Source organism: Macaca mulatta, chromosome 16, assembly GCF_049350105.2.
Source record: "Macaca mulatta isolate MMU2019108-1 chromosome 16, T2T-MMU8v2.0, whole genome shotgun sequence".
Lineage (NCBI taxonomy): Eukaryota > Metazoa > Chordata > Mammalia > Primates > Cercopithecidae > Macaca > Macaca mulatta.
Window position 1 is genome coordinate 67,686,958 of NC_133421.1, and position 21,487 is coordinate 67,708,444.

At 47.0% G+C, this 21,487-nt stretch overlaps 3 long non-coding RNA genes and 1 other non-coding gene across 6 annotated transcripts; 1 reads left to right on the forward strand and 3 right to left on the reverse strand.

Annotated features, from left to right (window-relative positions):
• Positions 1 to 3,051: 3,051 nt before the first annotated feature.
• Positions 3,052 to 3,242, reverse strand: LOC114673347 (U2 spliceosomal RNA). Its single transcript, XR_003724056.2, has one exon. It is a non-coding gene; the product is annotated as a U2 spliceosomal RNA (small nuclear RNA).
• A 3,194-nt stretch (positions 3,243 to 6,436) lies between these two features.
• LOC144335753 (uncharacterized) lies at positions 6,437 to 20,763 on the forward strand. The gene is made up of 2 exons (XR_013406885.1): positions 6,437 to 6,877; positions 20,111 to 20,763. It is a non-coding gene; the product is annotated as an uncharacterized LOC144335753 (long non-coding RNA).
• LOC144335751 (uncharacterized) lies at positions 8,614 to 9,247 on the reverse strand. 2 transcript variants are annotated; one of them, XR_013406882.1, is made up of 2 exons: positions 9,118 to 9,247; positions 8,614 to 8,757 (listed from the first exon to the last, which is right to left on the reverse strand). It is a non-coding gene; the product is annotated as an uncharacterized LOC144335751 (long non-coding RNA). The 2 variants fall into 2 exon arrangements; XR_013406883.1 differs by having other exon boundaries at positions 9,026 to 9,159.
• Positions 11,388 to 20,870, reverse strand: LOC106994057 (uncharacterized). Of its 2 annotated transcripts, none has more exons than XR_013406864.1 (5): positions 20,587 to 20,870; positions 14,083 to 14,366; positions 13,864 to 13,966; positions 12,208 to 12,344; positions 11,388 to 12,051 (listed from the first exon to the last, which is right to left on the reverse strand). It is a non-coding gene; the product is annotated as an uncharacterized LOC106994057 (long non-coding RNA). The 2 variants fall into 2 exon arrangements; XR_013406865.1 differs by having other exon boundaries at positions 14,042 to 14,366.
• Positions 20,871 to 21,487: the final 617 nt, after the last annotated feature.

The window sequence follows — 21,487 nt, forward strand, 5'->3', positions numbered from 1 at the left end:
TGTGGTCAGTTCTAATGGAGCTGTGCTGTAAAGTGTCAAATACACATGGGATTTTGAAGACAGGATGAGTACAACTCTCACATTTTTTTTTTTTATTTTTTTTTTTCTTTTTTCTGACGGAGGTTCCGCTCTTGTTACCCAGGCTGGAGTCCAATGGCGCGATCTGGGCTCACCGCACCCTCCGCCTCCCGGGTTCAAGCGATTCTCCTGCCTCAGCCTCCCGAGTAGCTGGGACTACAGGCATGCGCCACCACGCCCGGCTAAGTTTGTACTTTTAGTACAGACGGGCTTTCTCCATGTTGGTCAGGCTGGTCTCCAACTCCCTACCTCTGGTGATCTGCCCAGCTGCCGCCTCCCAAAGTGTTGGGATTACAGGCGTGAGCCACCGCGCCCGGCTTTTTTGTTGCTGTTTGTTTGTTTTTGTTTTGTTTTGTTTTGTTTTGTTTTGTGTTTTCTTGAGACAAAGTCTTGCTCTGTCACTCAGGCTGGAGTGCAGTGGCACGATCTCAGCTCAGTCCAGCCTCTACCTCCCGGGTTCCAGCGATTCTCCTGCGTCAGCCTCCCGGGTAACTGGGATTACAGGCGTACGCCACCACGCCTGGCTGATTTTTGTATTTTTCCGGGGCTTTCGCCACGTTGGCCAGGCTGGTCTCGAGCTCCTGACCTCAGGCGATCCGCCCGCCTGGGCCTCCCAAAGCGCTGGGATCACAGATGTAAGCCACCGCACCGGGCTCTTTAATTCTGTCTTTATTTTCTGAGATAAGAGTCTCGCTCGAATGCTCAGGTTGGACTGGAATGGCGTGATCTAGGCTCGCTGAAACTTCCGCCGCCCGGGTTCAAGCGATTCTCCTGTCTCAGCCTCCCGAGTAGCTGGGATTATGGACGCACAGCACCACGCCCGGCTAATTTTTGTGGTCTTTGTGTCTTCTGTCTTCTGCTCTTCAGTACTGCATAGAGCCGCAGAAGACTAGTGAGTCGAACAAACAGCCCCTCTTGCAGCAGTTGTTGATCACAGGGCTGCCCCTGCTACTCATCCTGTGTCTCTCCTCCAAATCCCCCCTCCTCCTCAGCTATCACCACTGCCGATGCTGGTGGTTTCCCTGGGTACCGTGAACCAAACTCTCATCCCTGAGGGGCCGAGGCTCGCCGTGGCCACGCCCTTCTCAAGTCAGGGTTCCCGCACATTCACAGTTACAGGTGGCCCTGGGAGCAACACCTGGCACCCAAACAGATCACCAGAGTCCACACGTAGTCCACCTGCCCTCCCTGCATGAGATCAGCTCTTCCTCCTCCCGATGATAGATCAGGGTCAATGATCCCTGCCAAGATGGCCACTGCTCCAGCCTGCTGCTCCAACCTGTCCAGCCGCAGCTGTAGCCTGAAGGCTTGAAGTTCAATGGGACCCTCTCCCGCTTTCTACAAACTGGTTCCTTTATTTTTATGTTTATTGATTTGGGATGGGGTCTGGCTCTGTCACCCAGGCTGGAGTGCAGCGGTGCAGTCACTGCTCAGTGCAGCACCCACCTCCCAGCCTCCATCCATCCTCCTGCCTCAGCCTCGGGAATAGCTGGGGTGCAGATACGCCCCAGCCCGAACAGGGTTTCACTAGGTTGCCTGGGCTCTTTCTTTTTGTGTGTGTGTTTGTTTGTTTGTTTCGAGACGGGGCTCCGGCTCTGCAGCCGGGGCTGCAGTGCAATGGTGTGATCTCACCTCACCTCGCTGCGGCCTTCCGGGCTCCGGCGATCCTCCCAGTGTGCCCGGCCTGAAGACCGCCTTCAGAGAAAGAAGCAGGGGGAGTTTTGCGGAGGACAGACAAGATTTCTGGAGTTTGGAAAGGGTGAGAGATTGGGCCAGCAAAAGGAACATTCCGATCTTTATGTTGGGATGCAATTTATAGATACAGGGATGAGACCCAAAAGAGCCGGCAGAGATTTGTCATCACGGTTGCAAGGCAACTGCCGGTGGCTGATCCCGTAAACGATGTGCATACCTAGAACGGAGCCTACAGATGCATCAAGCATGAACGGCGGAGCCACGATGCTTGGACTGCCCCGATACATGGCTTATATTACCTGCACCGCAGTTTTTCCTGGGCAAACACGGAAGCGTGTCGCCGGTGCGTTGGCACCTGCCTTCAAGTGCCAGCTACTCAGCGGGCCGAAGAGGAAGAACTTCCTACGAGAAGGACACATGGACACGTATGTTGATTTACAGTAGCAAAGACTTGGAACCAACTCGAATGCCCATCAACGATAGGCTGGATAAGGAAAACGTGGCACGTATACACCATGGAATTACTAGGCAGCCATAAAAAAGGATGAGTTCATGTCCTTCATTCTCAGCAGACTGACACAGGAACCGAAACCCAAACTCCTAAGTGGGAGTTGAACGGTGAGAACACATGGACACAGGAAGGGGAACATCACACACCGGGCCCTGGCGGGGCGTGGGGTGCAAGGGGAGAGAGAGCATTCGAACAAATACCCAACGCATGCAGGGCTTCAAACCTAGATGACTGGTTGATAGGTGCAGCAGAGCACCGTGGCACACGTACACCTATGTTCCAAACGTGCACGTCCTGCACATGTACCCCAGAACTTGTGGGGGGGCGGAGGGGGGATACCAAAAAGGAGGGGGGGGAGACAGAGAGAGAGACATAGAGAGAGACAGAGAGAGAGAGAGAGAGAGACAGAGAGAGAGAGAGAGAGAGAGAGGAAGGAAGGGAGTGAGTTCAATTCCGGGTGGATCCCATTCCCTTAAAAGGTCACCACCACTCGACTGCCAAGCTGAGATCTAACGACCTCCAAAGGAGTAGTCAGTCGGCTGCCGGGGGGTCGTAGCCTTCCCAAAGCGCTGTAGTCACAGCGTAAATGGAAGCGTGCCAGGGAGCAAGGCCTACCGTCTGCCGCCCGCAGGTCAGAAACCCCACGGTACTCCAACGAGCAGTTGAAGCGGCAAGACGGCGTATCACACACGCTTGGCGTGCAAGCCGCCCCGCCCATGCTCTCTCTCTCGCCCCTTCTACTTTTAGCAAACGCGTTGTATCCCCGGAGGGGGTGCACCGTTCCTGGAGGTACTGCAATACCAGGTCGATGCGTGGAGTGGACGGAGCAAGCTCCTATTCCATCTCCCTGCTCCAAAAATCCATTTAATATATTGTCCTCGGATAGAGGACGTATCAGATATTAAACTGATAAGAACAGATACTACACTTGATCTTAGCCAAAAGGCCGAGAAGCGATGCCGTCGCCTTCGCGCCCGCCGTCACCGTCCCACTCTCATCCACATTCAAGTCGCGGTGAGAGCCCCACCCGCGCTCCTTGCCCCATCCCCTCTGTCTCGTCCACCCCACTATGGACGCCGTTACACACTCGGGCTCATTTCTTATTCTCCACCTTTGAAAAGGGAAATCTTACACCCGTGCTTGGATCCGGCGTTCCCGGGCTTTCATTTCGAATTTGCATACCCCGCCCTTTCACGGAGGGCGCGGCCTCCGCGGTTGACTCCGCCCCCGGGGCCGCCTCTGCCTCGGGGAGCCGGGGCTCCGCTGGGGGCGACTTCCTGGTTTCTACCCAGCCAGCGCCAAGACAGAACCGAAGGAGACTGGGGGCGAAGGCGAGAGGGGTCTGTGAAAGAGACCGCTCGGCGGAGAGCGGTCCACCTTTTCCTGGAGAAAGACGAGGTCCCAGGGCAGGAGCCCGGGCGGCGCCGGGCCTTTACTTCGTCACCAGCGGGCGGGGAGACCGGCCTCGTACCCGCCGGACGAGGGGCCCATTCCGAGTCAGGGAAGCCCAAGGCCTGGAGGCGCTTCCGGGAGCAGGGGCTGGAGTTCCTCTGCCGGGCGGGAGGCTGACACCAGACACCCGGCAGAGGGAGGCGGCGCGTGGATGGCGAGGGCCCGGCAAGGATTCTCCCCAGCCCCTGTGCCTGCGTCTCCTGTGGCTTCTGTGCACGGACCGTGTCCTGTGCTGTGCAGGGAAAGCTGCCTCTCTGCTCGGGACGTGGATTCCTTTCACCTCCTCCTCGCCTGGCTACTCCTGACGCAGGTTGTCAGGACTCCGCTTGGGTGTCACCCGTCCAGGAAGCCTCCCTTAATTAAGGGCCCTGGGCACTCACCCCATACGTGACTAGCAGCCCTCCTATGTATTTCGTCGCACCCCCGTTGTTTATATCAACTATTCCACTCACCACCCTTCTGGGCAATCCTTTATCTCCCCCTCTGAAATCCCATCACTGAGGGCTGGGACCCCTCCCCAGTACTTATCCCCGTTTGCCGGCGCTAGTCTGGTGCCTGGCGTGTGGAAGGCGCTCAGTAAACGTTTGTGGAGCGAAGAAACGACGCAAACGTGATGAGCACGACAGCCCGAAACAGAGAAGACGCAGTTAGGAGGTTACTGGCCCCGCGCGGGGGTAAAGGGGGAAGGTCGGGCTCGGGGTGGCAGGACACCAGAGGGCAGGGGTGACTGCCGGGGTGCTCTTGCGGGAGGATGGCCGTCAAGGCCCCCGGCAAGGTTGCGATAAAGTTTCTCTCCGAGGCACAGACTGCCGCCTGCGGGGTCAGCATTTACCTCTCCCTTCCTCCTTCCTAACCCAACTTCGGCGGAGAGCTGAGGGCTGAGGGCTTTAGGCGCGTTATCTCGAATGTTGGTCAATTCTAATGCTTCTGTGTTGTAAGTTTAAAATACACATGGGATTTAGAAAACAATATAAAATGATTAAAACTCTGAAAAATAAATTTTATGTTGTTTACTATTGTTTTCCTTTTTGACAGCGACTCACCCGTTTGCCCAGGTTAGAGTGTAGTTGAGGGATTCCAGTTCACTGAAACCTTCCACTCCTGAGCTCAAGCAATTCTCCTCCCTCAGCCTCCCACCATGCCTGGCTAATTTTATCTTTATATGTGACATATATGTGTATATATTGTATGTATACATACATATACGTATATCATACATATATATTTGGTTTTTTTCAAGTGGATTGTTGCTCTGTCGCCCTGGCTGCAGTGCAATGGCGCAGTTTTGGCTCACTGCCATCTCTGCCTACCGGTTTCAAGTTATTCTCCTCCCTCAGCCTTCTTGGTAGCTAGGATAACAGGCGCCCACCATCACGCCCTGATAATGTTTTTGTATTCTTTTTTTTTTTTTTTTTTTGAGACGGAGTCTAGCTCTGTCGCCCAGGCTGGAGTGCAGTGGCCGGATCTCAGCTCACTGCAAGCTCCGCCTGCCGGGTTTACGCCATTCTCCTGCCTCAGCCTCCCGAGTAGCTGGGACTACAGGCGCCCGCCACCTCGCCCGGCTAGTTTTTTGTAATTTTTAGTAGAGGCGGGGTTTCACCGTGTTAGCCAGGATGGTCTCCATCTCCTGACCTCGTGATCCGCCCGTCTCAGCCTCCCAAAGTGCTGGGATTACAGGCTTGAGCCACCGCGCCTGGCCTGTTTTTGTATTTTTAATAGAGATGGGCTTTCACTATGTTGGTCAGGCTGGTCTCGAACTCCTGACCCTAGGTGATCCACTCGCCTCAGCCTCCCAAAGTGTTGGGATTATGGACCTGAGCCACTGTGCCTGGCCTTTTTTGTTTTTGTTTGTTTTTTTGAGACCGTTTTGCTGCTGTTGCCCAGACTGGAGCACAATGGAGCCATCTCAGCTCACCGCATCCTCCACCTTCTGGGTTTCCGTGATTCTCCTGCCTCAGCCTTCCCAGTAGCTGGGATTATAGGCATGGGCCACTATGCCCGGCTGATTTTGTATTTCTATGAGATATGGGGTTTCTATATGTCGGTCAGGCTGGTCTGAAACTCCCGACCTCAGGTGATCTGCCCGCGTCAGCCTCCCAATGTGTTGAGATTACATGCGTGGGCCACTGCACCTGGCCTATTTGTTTTTCTTTTTTTTTAGATATAGCCATGCTCTGTGGCCCAGGGTGAAGTTCAGTGATGAGATCTCAGCTCATTGCAAATTCTGCCTCCCGGGTTCAAATGATTCTGGTGCCACGCCTCTTTAATAGCTGGGAACGCAGGAACAGGTCACCACACCCATCCAATTCTTGTATTTTTAGTACAGATTGGGTTTCACCTTGTTGGCCAGGCTGGTCTGGAACTGCTGACCGCAAGTGATCCATCCACCTCGGCCTCCCAAAGTGCTGAGATTACAACCATGCGCCACTGTACCCATACTAAGATTTTTTTTTTTTTTTTGAGACGGAGTCTCGCTGTGTCGCCCAGGCTGCAGTGCAGTTGTGTGATCTTGGCTCACTGCAAGCTCCGCCTCCTGGGCCCACGCCATTCTCCTGCCTCAGCCCGCAATCACGCCCAGCTAATTTTTTGTATTTTTAGTAGAGACGGTGTTTCACCGTGTTAGCCAGGATTGTCTCGATCTCCTGACCTCGTGATCCGCCCGCCTCGGCCTCCCAAAGTGCTGGGATTACAGGCGTGAGCCTTTTTTTTTTTTTTTTTTCTGACATGGAATTTCACTCTTGTTGCCCAGTCTGAAGTACGATGGGGCGATCTGGGCTCATTTCAACCTCCGCCTCCCAGTTTCAAGCGATTCTCTTGCCACAACCTCTCGAGTAGCTAGGATTATAGGTGCGGGTCACCAGACTCAGTTAATTCATGTATTTTTAGTACAGGTTGGCTTTCATCTTGTTGGTTAGGCTGGTCTTGAACTCCTGACCTCAAGTGATCCACCTGCCTCGGCCTGCCAACATGCTAGGATTACGGTCCTGAGCCACTGGTCCTGAACTAAGTTTTTTATTTATTTATGTTTTTGTGATACAGAGTCTTGCTGTGTCACATAGGCTGGCATGTAGTGGTGTGATCTTGGCTCACTGCAACCTCTGCCTCCCGGGTTCAAATAATTCTGCTGCCTCAGCCTCCCGAGTAGCTGGCATTACAGGCACGTGCCACCATGCATGGCTAATTTTTTGTATTTATAGTAGAGATGTGGTTTCACCATGTTGGCCAGGCTGGTCTCTAACTCCTGACCTGTTGCCTTGGCCTCCCAAAGTGCTGGGATTACGGTCATGAGCCACTGCGCCTGACCCGTTTTTTAATTCTTATGGAGACATGGTCTTCCTATGTTGCCTAGTTTTGCCTGGAACTCTTGGCCTCAAGTGATACTCCTGCCCCATCCTTCCAAAGTAGTTAGTTACGTGTTGAAGTGATATTTTGTATATGCTGAGTTAAATGAAATTAATTTCCTTGTTTGTTCTTATTTCAAAAATACGGCTACTGCAACATTTAAAGTTACACGTGACTACGTATTTCTAGGGAACAGCACTGTTGTAGAGTGACATTCAGAGAGGCTAAGCAACTTGCCCAAAAGGAAGCAAGGTCAGCATTTGAACCCAAGCCACCTGTTAACCATATGCAGTCTCATGGTTTGCAATTGTAGCATGGGGATAAGGATGACAACTCTCTGATTTGGGTAGTTGGGAAGCTTCTTGTGGAAATGCCAGGCCTAGAGGAAGGAAAGCCTTATGTGTGCACTAGGGAAAATCACTTCTCATCTGTCAAATGGAGATAGTACGCTTTCTACAGCGCTGCAAAGAAGAGTCTTCCCCTACCCACCCTGGGCATTGCTGCTTCCTATCCTGCTTTCCTAGCTTTATTTGTGTCCATACCATTTTTCATCATCTGTCATATATACACATATACATAGATATCTAGCTATATTCACAAATATACATAATTGGTTGAGATTTTGTTTGATGCTCACATTTAATAAGCATTTGCTGAATGAAATAAATGAGGGTCCAACGAGACAATGTGTATAATGTGCTTAGCCTGCACCCGACGTGGCCCTTGATGCCTCCCCACTCCCATCATCTCTGCTCAGTTCTGTGTTTATCAGACCATATTCTGCCCACTAGTAAGGTTTCCCTGAGAAGAGGATGCTCTGGGTGGTAGGCAAGAGGGTACTGGCCATTGGAAAGGAATTTTTCTCACTGCAAACTAAGACTCTGCTTTCTGGTTCACACATCAGCTCTGAGAGTTAATGTGATTATCCCAAGCTGACTCCAATCGATGTGGACAGACCAAAGTGCTTGGAAAGGTGAGGTGGCGCCAGGACATGGCTGTGCGGCAGTCAGGACTCCTCTGGGTACCTGTGACATCACCATGGTGCTTCACCATCGTGCAAGGGGTTTGGGAATTTCTGACTGCTACAGGACAGTGGCTCTAAGGACACCACTAGAGCTATCAAGCTGTGCGCATGTCCCCAGGCTCGCCAGCACAGCATCGTATCACAGTTACGGAAATCACCAATCTCTTAATGGAAAAGTTGTATCTCAGTGGTTTATATTTTTCTATGTTTGCCAAAGAACCACTTTTTCTTTTCTGGGAACCGTGCTTAACCTTTGATCATTGTTTTCTTCTGTAAGCTTGGTCTTTTATGTAATTATTTCTCTGAGCTCTTTATATATCAGCAAGATAAGTACTTCTCCTGGGGTTTGGGTTGCACATCTTCTCTTTTAGTTTGTTGCTTGTTTGGTGTTTTTATGTATGTGTGAGAATGGTATTTTTGTTTTTTTCCATGGAAGGTTGTTTTTTGTCTTCACATCATCAAATTAAATACTTGGCGGGGCGCAAAACAGGATGAGTTCATGTCCTTTGTAGGGACATAGATGAAGCTGGAAATCATCATTCTGAGCAAACTATTGCAAGGACAGAAAACCAAACACCGCATGTTCTCACTCATTGGCGGGAATTGAACAATGAAAACATTTGGACACACAGCGGGGAACATCACACACTGGGGCCTGTAGTGGGATGGGAGGAGAGGGGAGGGATACCATTAGGAGATATACCTAATGTAAATGACGAGTTAACGGGTGCAGCATACCAACAGGCACATGTATTCATATGTAACAAATCTGCACGTTGTGCACATGTACCCTAGAACTTAAAGTATAATAAAAAAAGATATATTAATTATAAGATTAAAAAGTAAATACATACTTTTTAATCTTATGTGATGGCTCACGCCTATAACCCTAGCATTTTAAGAGACCAAGGCAAGAGGATTACTTGAGCTCAGGAGTTTCAGACCAGCCTGGGCAGAGAGTGAGCTTCCTTCTCTACAACAACTTAAAGAATTTTCTGGACATGGTGGTCTGCACCTGTGGTTCCAGGTACTCAGGAGACTGAGGCAGGAGGATCTCTTGAGCTTAGGAGATTGAGGCTATAGCGAGCTGTGTTTGTGCCACTGCACTCCAGCCTGGGTAGAGTGAAACTCCATCTAAAAATAAAAATAAAAATAAAAATAAAAAAGACATGAACACACAGCACTAAACCCCAAATTGGGCTCTTTTGAACTCATGGATTGCGTGTCCATGAAGCCTACCATGAATAGCCAGTTCTGTCTCCTCCCAGCAACTTGAGATGCCACCTTTACTACATAGTACAATTTATCTGTGAATTTGTATATATTTATACTCTTCCCTACAAAGAAAAGTGACAAAGCCAGGCTCACTGGTGTACACCTGTGGTCCTGTCAGAGAATCGCTTGAGTCCAGGGAGATCAGCCTGGGCAACATGGCCCTACGGTATATCAATTGAAAAGAAAAAAAAAATACCCTCCAAATATTGCCTGACCTTTGTTTCTTTTTTTTAAACACAGGGTCTCACTCTGTCACTCAGGCTGGAGTACAGGGGCCCTGTCATAGCTCACTGCAGCCTGGAACTCAGGGACTCCATAGTTTAAAAATTTTCCCGATATTCAGATGAAAGTGTGACTGAACTTTATCAGTGTTTCCCCAGAGGATGGTTACACTGTTGTCTCAGTACCATTTACGGAATAATTTGCCTTTTCACACCTACTTGAGATGCCAACTTTACCATTTCATTTATTTTTTATTTTATTTTACTTTATTTTGGAGACGCAGTCTCAGTCTGTTGCCCAGGCTGGAGTGCAGTGGCATGACCTTTGCTTGAACTCCTGAGCTCCGGCAGTCCACCCGCCTTGGCCTCCCAGAGTGCTGGGGTTATGGGTGTGAGCCACCATGCCTGGCCAATCCATGGTAAACTTCAATGCAGCAATCTTCATATCGCACCTGATTGAACTAAGTGAATGGAACAGTAGTCAGATGTTGGATAGTGATGTACACAGGGCGAACCTGAATGTAGTGATCTTCATATGGCATCGGAGTAAACCAAGTGATTGAAAAAGTAGTGAGACTCTGGATAGTGATGTACACAAGGTCAACTTGAGTGCAGCGGCCTTCATACCACATCTGACTAAGCCAAGTGAATGGAAAAGTCATCAGACTCTATATAGTGACCTAAACACAGTAAACTTGAATGCAGCCAACTTCATACCGCATCTGACTCGTAGGGTCCAGCCCTACAGGGCCTGTGAGTTTTCTCTTCATGTGTGGAGACAAGAGATCATAGAAAAATAAGACACAAGACAGAGTGAGTAAGAAAGACAGCTGGGCCTAGGGGGCCACTACCACCAATGTACAGAGTCTAGTAGTGGCTCAGAATGCCTGGAAGCATTGCTATTTATTGAATATAAGGCAAGGGGGCAGGGTAAGGAGAGTGAATCATTCCAAGTGATTGATAAGGTCAAGCAAGTCATGTGTCCACTAGACAGGGGGCCTTTCCCTTTGTGGTAGTTGAAGCAGAGGGGGAGGACAGCATATGTCAGCGTTTTTTTAAAGCACTTATCAGAGAGATCAAAGATTTTAATACTTTCACTAATTCTGCTACTGCTATCTTCTAGGAACTTAAAAGAGGCACCAGGTGTACAGGCGGAACATGAAAGTGAACAAGGAGCATGACGACTGAAGCACAGCGCCACAGGGAGACATTTAAGCCTCCAGATGACTATGGGCACGCCTGGCTGATATCAGGCCTCCCACAAGAGCTGGTGGAGCAGAGTGTTCTCTAACTCCCCCAAGGAAAGGGAAACTCCCTTTCCCGGTCTGCTAAGTAGCGGGTGCCTTCCCAGGCGCTGGCGCTACCGCTAGACCAAGGTCTGCTAAGTAACAGGTGCCTTCCCAGGAACTGGTGCTACCACTAGACCAAGGAGTCCTCAAGCGGCCTTTATCCAGGTGTGACGGAGGGCTCACACTCCTGTCTTCTGGTCATCTCTCACAATGTCCCTTCAGCTCTTGACTCTGTATGGCCTGGTTTTTCCTCTATTATAATAATAAAGATTAATACTAAAAACTAATAATTGATAATATCCATATATAATCATCTCTATATCCTATGTCTAACATAACTTTCTTTTACCCTATTTTCTTTATTATATTGGAACAGCTTGTGCCTTCAGTGCTTGCCTCGGCACCTGGATGGCTTTCTGTAGGGTCCAGCCCTATAGGGCCTGTGAGTTTTTCTCTTCATGTGCGGAGACAACAGATTGTAGAAATAAAGAAACAAGACAGAGAGAAGAAAAGACAGCTGGGCCCGGGGAACCACTACCACCAAGATGCGGAGACTGGTAGTGGCCTCGAATGCCTGGCTGCACTGTTATTTATTGTATACAAGGCAAGGTGGCAGGGTAAGTAGTGTGAGTCATCTCCAATGATAGGTAAGGTCACGCGAGTCACATGTCCACGGGACAGGGGGCCCTTCCCTATTTGGTAACCAAGGTGGAGAGAGAGAGAGGGGACAGCTTACGTCATTATTTCTTCTATGTATTTCTTGGAAAGATCAAAGACTTTAGTATTTTCACTAATTCTGCTACTGCTATCTAGAATGCGGGGCCAGGTGCGCAGAGCAGAACATGAAAGTACACCAGGAGTGTGACCGCTGAAGCATAGCATCACAGGGAGACGTTTAGGCCTTCAGATGGCTGTGGGCGGGCCTGACTCATGTCAGGCCTTGCACAAGAGGTAGTGGAGCAGAGTCTTCTCTCCCCAGGGGAAAGGGAGATTCCCTTTCCCGGTCCACTAAGTAATGGGTGCCTTCCCAGGCACTGGCGTTACCGCTAGACCAAGGAGCCATCTAGTAACCCTGTCCATGCATGACAGAGGGCTCACACTCTTGACTTCTGGTCACTTCTCACCGTGTCCCTTCAGCTCCTGTCTCTGTATGGCTGGTTTTTCCTAGGTTATAATTGTAGAACAGAGATGATTATAATATTGGAATAAAGAGTAATGCTACAAACTAATGATTAATATTAATATATAATCATATCTATATTTCTAGTATAACTATTATTATTCTATATATTTTATTTATTATACTGGAACAGCTCATGCCTTTGGTCTCTTGCCTCGGCACCTGGGTGGCTTACCACCCACATCTTCCCCCTTTTTATTGACTAGGATCGTCACTGCCATCATTGCTTGTCGTTGATTTTGGACTTGTCCTCGGACTCTTTGGAGACATCTGCAGACTAAAAGTAGACAACGTAAACATACAGTATTAATAATGCCAATGACAACAATGATCCTCTGAGGGGTTTGATCCATTTAAAGGGATTAAGATCAGATAATCCTTTAGTTACTCCTTCAAAAATGTCTGAGCCAGGAACAGTAGTTAAATGAGCCTGTAAGGCCTCACAAATTTGTTCTTTAAGTTTTGAAATATCTAACATTAAGTTATCATCCCAGGCTTTTAAATGTTTTGAGACTTTTTCCCAGCTATGTTGATCTTTATTATAAGCATAAGCCATTATGCAATAATCGGAAGTATTCCAATCGCACTGTAATTGCATACGGTGTTCCAGATTCATAACTCTCTCTCCCAGTCAGATTACACTCTGGCGGAAATAATTAACTTAATTAGCCAATTTTTGATCAACTTGAGTCTGAGAATTTCAGAGTTTGGTGGGTTTTTTTTTGCCATGCTTCCACATATTGAGCGGTTTGAACAGAGTTGTGGATAGCAACTCCAGCAGTTGCCGCTATTACAGCAACCGCAATTAGTCCTGGAATGACTGCAGTAAGAGTGAAAATGAATCTCTTGGTTCTTTTGAGGATATCCTTAAGAACTTCATTGACTATGTATATAGAGGGGGAAGACTCCCATGTATGATGTAAATAGACTGGTATCCATACTACCTCCTTAGCCCTTACCAAGAGAATACTTGTTCTGGGATTAAAAACAGCATCAATACACGTGGACAGCTTACAATCATCACATTACATAGTTTGTGCATTGGGAGTGATAACTGTATTTCCAACTAACAGCATATAAGGGGGTTTGACACAGCTCCTGATAGGTATCACCTGTTCTGACATCAAGGTGATCTTGAATATGGGTGTCTCGGTATCAGTAGGAGAGAATTGATAGGTAGCATTCCATATCCTTATTCCTGTCATGGCTGCAGCTAATTTCCATAATTCAGGATGTTCTAGGGTAACAACTGGATGAATCATTTTTGGTCTAGGAGGAATGATTCCTGTGTCCATCCATTTAAATCGATAAGGAGGCACCCGTTCCTTCAACCTGTAGGACTGCCATCAGTCCTCCACATAATCTAACAAATAATTAAACTCCGAGCATTTGGTATTTTGGCCAGAGCAATTCCTCCAATAATACCCTCTTGGATCCCAGTCAATAACAACACCCGTAGCTAGATTTTGGAACACTATGGCCTTTAGAGCATTATAATAATTCCATAAAATTGAATTTACTAGAAAATGTCCCTTTGTAGGTTCATTTGAGCAGTCTGGCAGTCCTTTTGTTTTACTGCTTTTAGTAGTGACAGGAATCCTCCATTCCTCATGTGGATTAAGTTTAACATTCATGAGTTGGAAAGAATTGCTACTGAACACATATGCACTTGATAAAAATCATTACTAGAGGACGGTATGGTCCACATCCAGTTCTTATAATAAGCTAAGCAGCCAGGCAAATTCCAATGCACAGTGGTGGATATTTGTAGCCAATTGACAAATTAAAGTGCATACCTTCTTCTTCTGGTTAGGCTGGAAACCTGTCATCATCGGGGACCGGTGTGAATGCACTATTATTGGTGTAAACTTCCACTGAGGAGTCCATCCAGGAGACAGACTGAATTAAAGAGGGAAAAGGAACATATGCCCAGTAGGTATAATTTTGAGTTGCCCCAACCTCTGGTATACTCACCACTGCACTGACCACCATAAAGGCAGCCAGAATTATATTACCCGTCATTTTTGGAATTCCTTCTTCTTGTAGTAATTTCTCTGTTTGATGTGATAAGACTTTTATCTGGCCCCATGTTGGTAGAGTAGAATGACTGGTGTTGTAGGTCACACGGCGATATTTTGTTGTAATGTCGAGGTCATGGAGTTTATGTGTCAGGTGACAAACCTTGCTCTTTGCTTTCTGACGGTTCTTTGCCTTTTGTTTCTGAGAGTTCTACCATCCTTGGAGTTATAATGCAATCTCAGTTGCTGGGAGGGAACCCACACGGGTTGTTGTCCTTCTCCTGGAGAAACACAAGCGAAACCCCTACCCCATGTTACCACCGTACCTAATTCCCATTTGTCAGTTTTTGCATCCTTCCACCATACCCGCTTTCCTTTTTGTGGATCAAATTTATTTCCAGTGAAATGTTGTTCTGCTGCTGTAAAAGGTTGACTTCTTGCTAGGTTTAAGAAATTTAGTGGAGAAAGCCAAATTTAACTGAGTATGAGGGGTAGCAGCATCCCTTTTCGGTTTAGTGTCCTGTTTTCAAAGTTGGTCTTTAAGCATTTTATTAGCTCGTTCTACCAATGTCTATCCTTGAGAGTTATACAGAATGCCAGTTGTGTGAGTAATTTCCCATTTCTGAGTGAACTTTTTAAAAGCATTGCTAACGTAACCAGGACCATTTTCAGTTTTTAGTTTCTCAGGACAGCCCATAACCAAGAAACGTGAAAGCATGTGCTGTTTAACATGAGCCGTACTTTCCCCTGTTTGACATGTGGCCCAGATAAAATGAGAAAAAGTGTCAATAGTTACATGTATAAGACAGAGTTTGCTGAAAGCTGGATAATGAGTCACATCCATCTGCTATAGAGCACTCTGTGAAAGTCCTCTAGGATTAACTCCTGAGGAAAGTGGCTGTAAAATTAACACTTGACAAGCAAGACAGTGACATACAACGGTTTTAGCTTGTTTCCATGTGAGGGAGGACTTTTTTCAGAGTCCCGCAGCATTGACATGAATTAAAGCATGAAAATTTTCTGCGTCTGTAAAAAACGGGAGCAACTAATGTATCAGCACTCGCATTTGCTGCTGAGAGGGGTCTGGGAGGGGCGTGTGAGCCGTAATGTGAGTAATGTAGAAGGGAGAAGACCTTGCTCTGAGTATGGACTGAAACCTTTGGAAAAGAAAAAGTAGGTTATCATCAGGCAGAAATATGTTTAAGGCAGTTTCAATGTTGCAAGCAACATGTACTACATACACCGAATCAGAAAAAATGTTAACTGGTTCAGGGAAATATTCAAGAACAGCCATGATGATGATCATCTCAGCTCATTGTGCTGAAGCAGCTCCTGAGTTAAGGACACGTTCTTTTGGTCCTGTATATGCTGCTCGGCCATTACAGGAAGCATCAGTAAAAACAGTGACAGCTTCAGCTAATGGGGTATCCGTAGTAATGTTAGGTAAGACCTAAGAAGTTTAAAGAACTGAAACAGTTTTACATTAGGATAATGATTGTCAAACACACCCGGGAAACATGCCAAATGTACTTGCCAAGAAATGCAGATTGCAAAAGCCTGTTGGACTTGTAATCGGGTGAGGGGAACAATGATTTTAGGAGATGAGAATGAGCTTGACCAATTAGGATGGAAATTTGATCTAGATAAATGATAAGCGTCTATAAAGAGCTGTGTGGAAGAAAGCATTATTCAATTAAATTATGTCCCTGGATAATGAGTCCTGTTGCTGAATGAATGTTTAGTAGGAAAGATTAGTATTTCAAAAGGTAAATGTGGATTCGCCCTGGTTACCTGAGATTGTTGAATGCATTTTTCTGTAAGTTGTAATTCAGAATCTGCCTCAGGGGTCAAAGGCATTTTGTTGCATAAATCAGGAATGCCCCATAATGTTGCAAGGATTAGACATAGCATAGGTAGGAATGCTCAAGGAGGGGTGAATCCAATTAATATCTCCAAGCAATTTTTGTAAATCATTTAGAGTTTTTAGAGAGTCTCATCTGAGTTGAACCTTTTGGGGCTTAATAATCTTGTCTTCTAGCTGCATTCCTAAATATTGATAAGGAGAAGAAGTTTGGATTTTTTCTGGGGCAATAACCAAACCAGCTGTTACGACTGCTTGTTGTACTGCAGAGAAACAAGATATTAATACAGAACGTGAAGGTACTCCACAAATAATATCATCCATGTAATGAATGATATAATATTGGGGAAACTGATCTCTTACTGGTTTTCATATGCTCCCCACATAATATTGACAAATAGTAGGGCTATTAACCATTCCTTGAGGTAGGACTTTCCAATGGTAATGCGCTGTGGGAGTGATGTTGTTAAGGATGCGCTGTGGGAGTGATGTTGTTAAGGGTTCGAACTGTGAAAGTAAATTTTTCAAAGTCCTGAGGGGCCAGAGGAATGTTGAAGAAGCAGTCTTTAAGATCAATGATGATAAGTGGCCAGTACTTGGGAATCATAGTGGAGAAAGGCAAGCTGGGTTGTAATGTCCCCACAGGCTGAAGGACAGCATTTACTGCTCTAAGATCAGTAAGCATTCTCCACTCACCAGATTTCTTTTGGATAACAAAGACAAGTGAATTCCAGGGAGAAAAAGATTGTTCGATGTGTCCCAATTTTAACTGTTCAAGAATCAAAATATGGAGTGCCTCCAGCTTATTTTTAGGGAGCGCCCACTGATCTACCCAAAACAGTTTCTGAGTTTTCCAAGTCAAGGGGATGGGATCTGGAGGTTTGACAGTGACTCCTTCTAAAAAGAATAACCAAGTCCCGTAGAATCTGATTTATGGGTAGGTATAATAGGCTCGGTGATGCCTTCTGCTGATTTTCCTAAGCCCATACATTTTGGTCATAATGTCTTTACTCTGCTGGCTATAATTGCCTTGTGGAAAAGAAATCTTTGCCCCTCATTGTTGTAAAAGATCTCTTCCCCACAGGTTAACAGGAACGAGTGTAATGAGGGGGCAGATAGTACCAATCTGTCCTTCTGGGCCCATACAGTATAAAATTATAGAACTTTCATAGACTTCTGAAGCCTGACCAACACCAACTAATGCTGTGGACGTGTGTTCCTTTGGCCAGTGTCAGGGCCACTGATGTAAAGTGATAATGGAGACATCAACGCCCATATAAATCATTCCCTCAAACTTCCTTCCTTGAATATGCAAGGAGCACACAGGACGAGTGTCAGAAATTTTGCTGACTCAATAAGCTGCTTTGCCATGATAGTCTGTGCTACCACAACCTCCGGTTCTTGTACAAGAACTGGATCCTAAAGGAATGTAAGGGAGTATAAGAAGTTGAGCGACGTGGTCTCCAGCTGCCACATACCAAGGGACTGCAGAGCTAATGACAATATGAATTTCACCTGAATAGTCAGAATCAATTACATCAGTATGTACTTGAACACCTCTTAAATTTAGGCTTGAGCGACTAAATAGCAAACCAACACTGCCAGTCTGCAAGGGGTCAAAAACACCTGTGGGAACAGCAATAGGTGGCTCTCCAGGTAACAGAGAAATATCTCTTGTGCAACAAAGATCTACTGCTGCTGAGCCTGTGGTGGCGGGGGACAAGCACTGTACTGAGATTCGTGTTGGGGCAGAGCCATTAAATCCTGTGGCACAAATTGCTGAAGTGGGAATTGGGGTGTAGGTTGAATGGATTGGGCCGGAAAGGCACTCATCTGGCAGGAAGCTAGCTGGAAGCTGAGGAATGCCCCATTGTTTGGAAGGGCCTGGGGCCGGCCCTTCTTCCCGGTTCCCTGGTTGTTCAGTGACTGTAAGGGACTGCCATCAATATCAAATTTTCAGTGGCATTGAACCACCCAGTGATTTCCTTTTCGGCATCGTGGGCATACAGTAGAAGGTGGGGCTTGTTGTTGAAAAAATTTTGGTTGTCCATGTTGAAAAGGATGGCGGCCTGTACGACAAGGACAATCTCTTTTAGAATGTCCTGGTTGGCCGCATGGAAAGCATTTGCCAGGAAATTGTCCAGGCATTCGAATAGAGACCATGGCTTGTACCATGACCATTGCTGCATGCAGAGTTTCCCCCACGCCTTCACAAGCTTTAATGTATGAGGTGAGTACATCACCCCCTAGTTGAATTTTGCCTTTAATGGGGCAAATAGCCGCCTGACAGTCTGGATTTACTTGTTCGTAAGCCAAAGTTCTACAACAAGGCTGTGGCTATCAGGGATAGCATGTTTTGCTGCGTCTTGAAGATGGGCAATAAAGTCTGAATAGGGTTCATGTTGTCCCTATCTGACAGCCATAAAAGATGGGCATACTTTGCCATCATCTTGAATTTTGTCCCAAACGTCCAGGTAACATTTTTGTAATTGTTCAATAACCTCATCATTTAGTATAGTTTGGTTTTGAATTGCAGCCCACTGGCCCATTGCCAGTAATTGGTTGGCCATAACATTAACAGGAGGATTAGAGTCCTAAGACGAATGCATTCCTGGACAGACAGCATCAACCCACCAAGTCCTGAACTGTAAATATTAGGATTTAGATAAGACTGACTTTGCTAAAATTTTCCATAGGGCACCAATGTGTTTATTTTCTGCTAGAGCTTTTAATTTAGAATGGACAAAAGGGGAGTTGGTGCCATACTGCTTCACTGGTGCTTTGAAATATTTAAAAGAAAAACTTGGCCGGGCGCGGTGGCTCACGCCTGTAATCCCAGCGCTTTGGGAGGCCGAGGTGGGTGGATCATAAGGTCAGGAGATCGAGACCATCCTGGCTAACACAGTGAAACCCTGTCTCTACTAAAAATACAAAAAAAATTAGCCGGGCATGGTGGCAGGCGCCTGTAGTCCCAGCTACTTGGGAGGCTGAGGCAGAAGAATGGTGTGAACCCAGGAGGTGGACGTTGCAGTGAGCTGAGATCGTGCCACTGCACTCCAGCCTGGGTGACAGAGCGAGACTCCGTCTCAAAAAAAAAAAAAGGAGAGAGAGAAAAAAGAAAAACTTTCCCAAGTAGCAGGGCATAGCTGAACCTGGCCTGAATGTATAGGGTCAGGTTGAACTACTGCCTGAACTGCTGGAATACCAGGAACTGTGCCCCAGTGGCAAGCAGTTGTGGAGCCTGATTGTTTTCCTGAGCAGCCTGATTGTCAAGACCAGGGACTTGGCCGGGCGCGATGGCTCAAGCCTGTAATCCCAGCACTTTGGGAGGCCGAGACGGGCGGATCACGAGGTCAGGAGTTCGAGACCATCCTGGCTAACACGGTGAAACCCCGTCTCTACTAAAAAATACAAAAAACTAGCCGGGCGAGGTGGTGGGCGCCTGTAGTCCCAGCTACTCGGGAGGCTGAGGCAGGAGAATGGCGTAAAAACCCGGGAGGCAGAGCTTGCAGTGAGCTGAGATCCGGCCACTGCACTCCAGCCTGGGTGACAGAGCGAGACTCCGTCTCAAAAAAAAAAAAAAAAAAAAAAATCCCTATTACTATCTTTAAAGCAAAATTAGGAACGCCTTTGTTCTCCAGATATCCAGGTATCTGGACACTTGGGTCTCTTTAGTAAACATTAATTTATTCCCTTAACCGTAAACATCTGACAGCTAGGAATATCCTTCAGAGAATGCACGCCGTAAATCCCGGCCTCATTTTTCTAGCCCTCACTCAAAATAGGGTCGCTTCGGGTTCCAATGTCTCTGACACTCATACTACATATGACTCAGCCACGTTAATGGAAAAAATAGACTGGATAGCGACGTACCCGCAGAAAACGAGTGTAACATCTGTCATACAGATCTGACTACAGTCAGACCCTGCACAGTTAAGTAGAGGCGGCAAACTTGAATGCAACGATCTTCATACCGCATCCCACAGAGCCACGTAAATCCAAAAGCAGTCCGACTCTGGATAGTGAAACACATGCGGTAAACTTGAATAGAAAAATGTTTATACTGCCTTGGATGGAGACACGTAAATGAAAAAGCAGTCCCACTTGGGATAGTGAAGTACGGGCGCTGAACTTAAACAGAACAATCCGCATATTGTATGTGAGTAAACCAAGTAATAACAAAGAGCAGTCAGATTACGGAGACTGATGGAGACCGATGTGAGTGCAGTAATCTTTAACTCAATGATCGTCACGCCGCAACCAAGTGAAACCGAAAGCAACTAAGCTCTACCAAGCACGCGCGGCCAGCTTAAAAACAACGGTGCTAATAGTCAATGATCCGACGTAAACGTGCAAACGTAAAGCACCGGCGGCCAATGTAAAAACAGCGGCGCTAATAGACGCCAATGATCCGACGTAAACGTGCAAACGTAAAGCACGGGCGGCCAATGTAAAAACGACGGCGCTAACAGACGCCAATGATCCGACGTAAACGTGCAAACGTAAAGCACGGGCGGCCAATGTAAAAATAGCGGCGCCAACGGGCCCAAAAGAACCGATGTAAACGCGTAAAAGTAAGGAACACACGGTGAACTTAAATAAATACTAGGGTGCTAACAGGCCGTGACGACCGGACTTACCCGGCGAGGTAACGTCTTCTGAGATGCTGAAGGCCCAACGTAAACGGTACGACACCGTCGCTTTTGTGAAGATCACACGTTGAAAACCTCCCGCTGCTGAGAGCCACAAGAAAATACGCTGATAATCTTGCTTTTGTAATGGGCGGACAGCGTAGAAAATGAAAAAAAAAAGAAAAACACTCATACAAATGAAACCAAAACGAACATTAAAACACACTCTAATCACCGAATAAAGGTTTAAAAAAAAACTGTCGAGCTAAATCTTACAGACTAAACTCAACCTCAAAACAGTACACCTATCGTCCACTGCACCCCTTCTCCACCACATCCTCAGCTCAGGGTGACAGATATCACCCTCAATAACTCTCTCTCCTACGTTGAAACTGTGTATCTTTATCCAAATTTTAAAACTTGCCTAAGTAATATTGTTACTGTTTCGGAGGATATTCATTTTCCTTTTTTGCTCCCATAAGTCCCGAGAGAAACAGCCATTTAAAATTTGCATGCCCCGCCCCAGACGCGCCGTGCCCTGCCTGCCAACTGCTGAACAGAAAAGAGCCTGTAAATCACTGGGATCTTGGGAACGCTCCTTCGGCTTCATTGCCCTTCAGGAGGAAAAACCCAGAACGAAAAAGACACGAAGAACTCTATGAGGCTATTCTTTCCTCCCCCTCCCTCTTCCCCTCCCCTCTCCCTCCCTCCTTCTTCCCTTCACCTCCCTCTCCCTCCTCCTCCCCCTCTCGTCCTCACCTAGCCGGCATCCGACATTTCTTTAAACTTTTATTCACACATACGTTGAGAGAATTGTTTGGTGAACACCCGTATGCCCATCACCTAAAGTCATCTTGCTGTACTTGCTTTATTATGTGTTACAGACACGTAATTGCATATTTTCTATAGC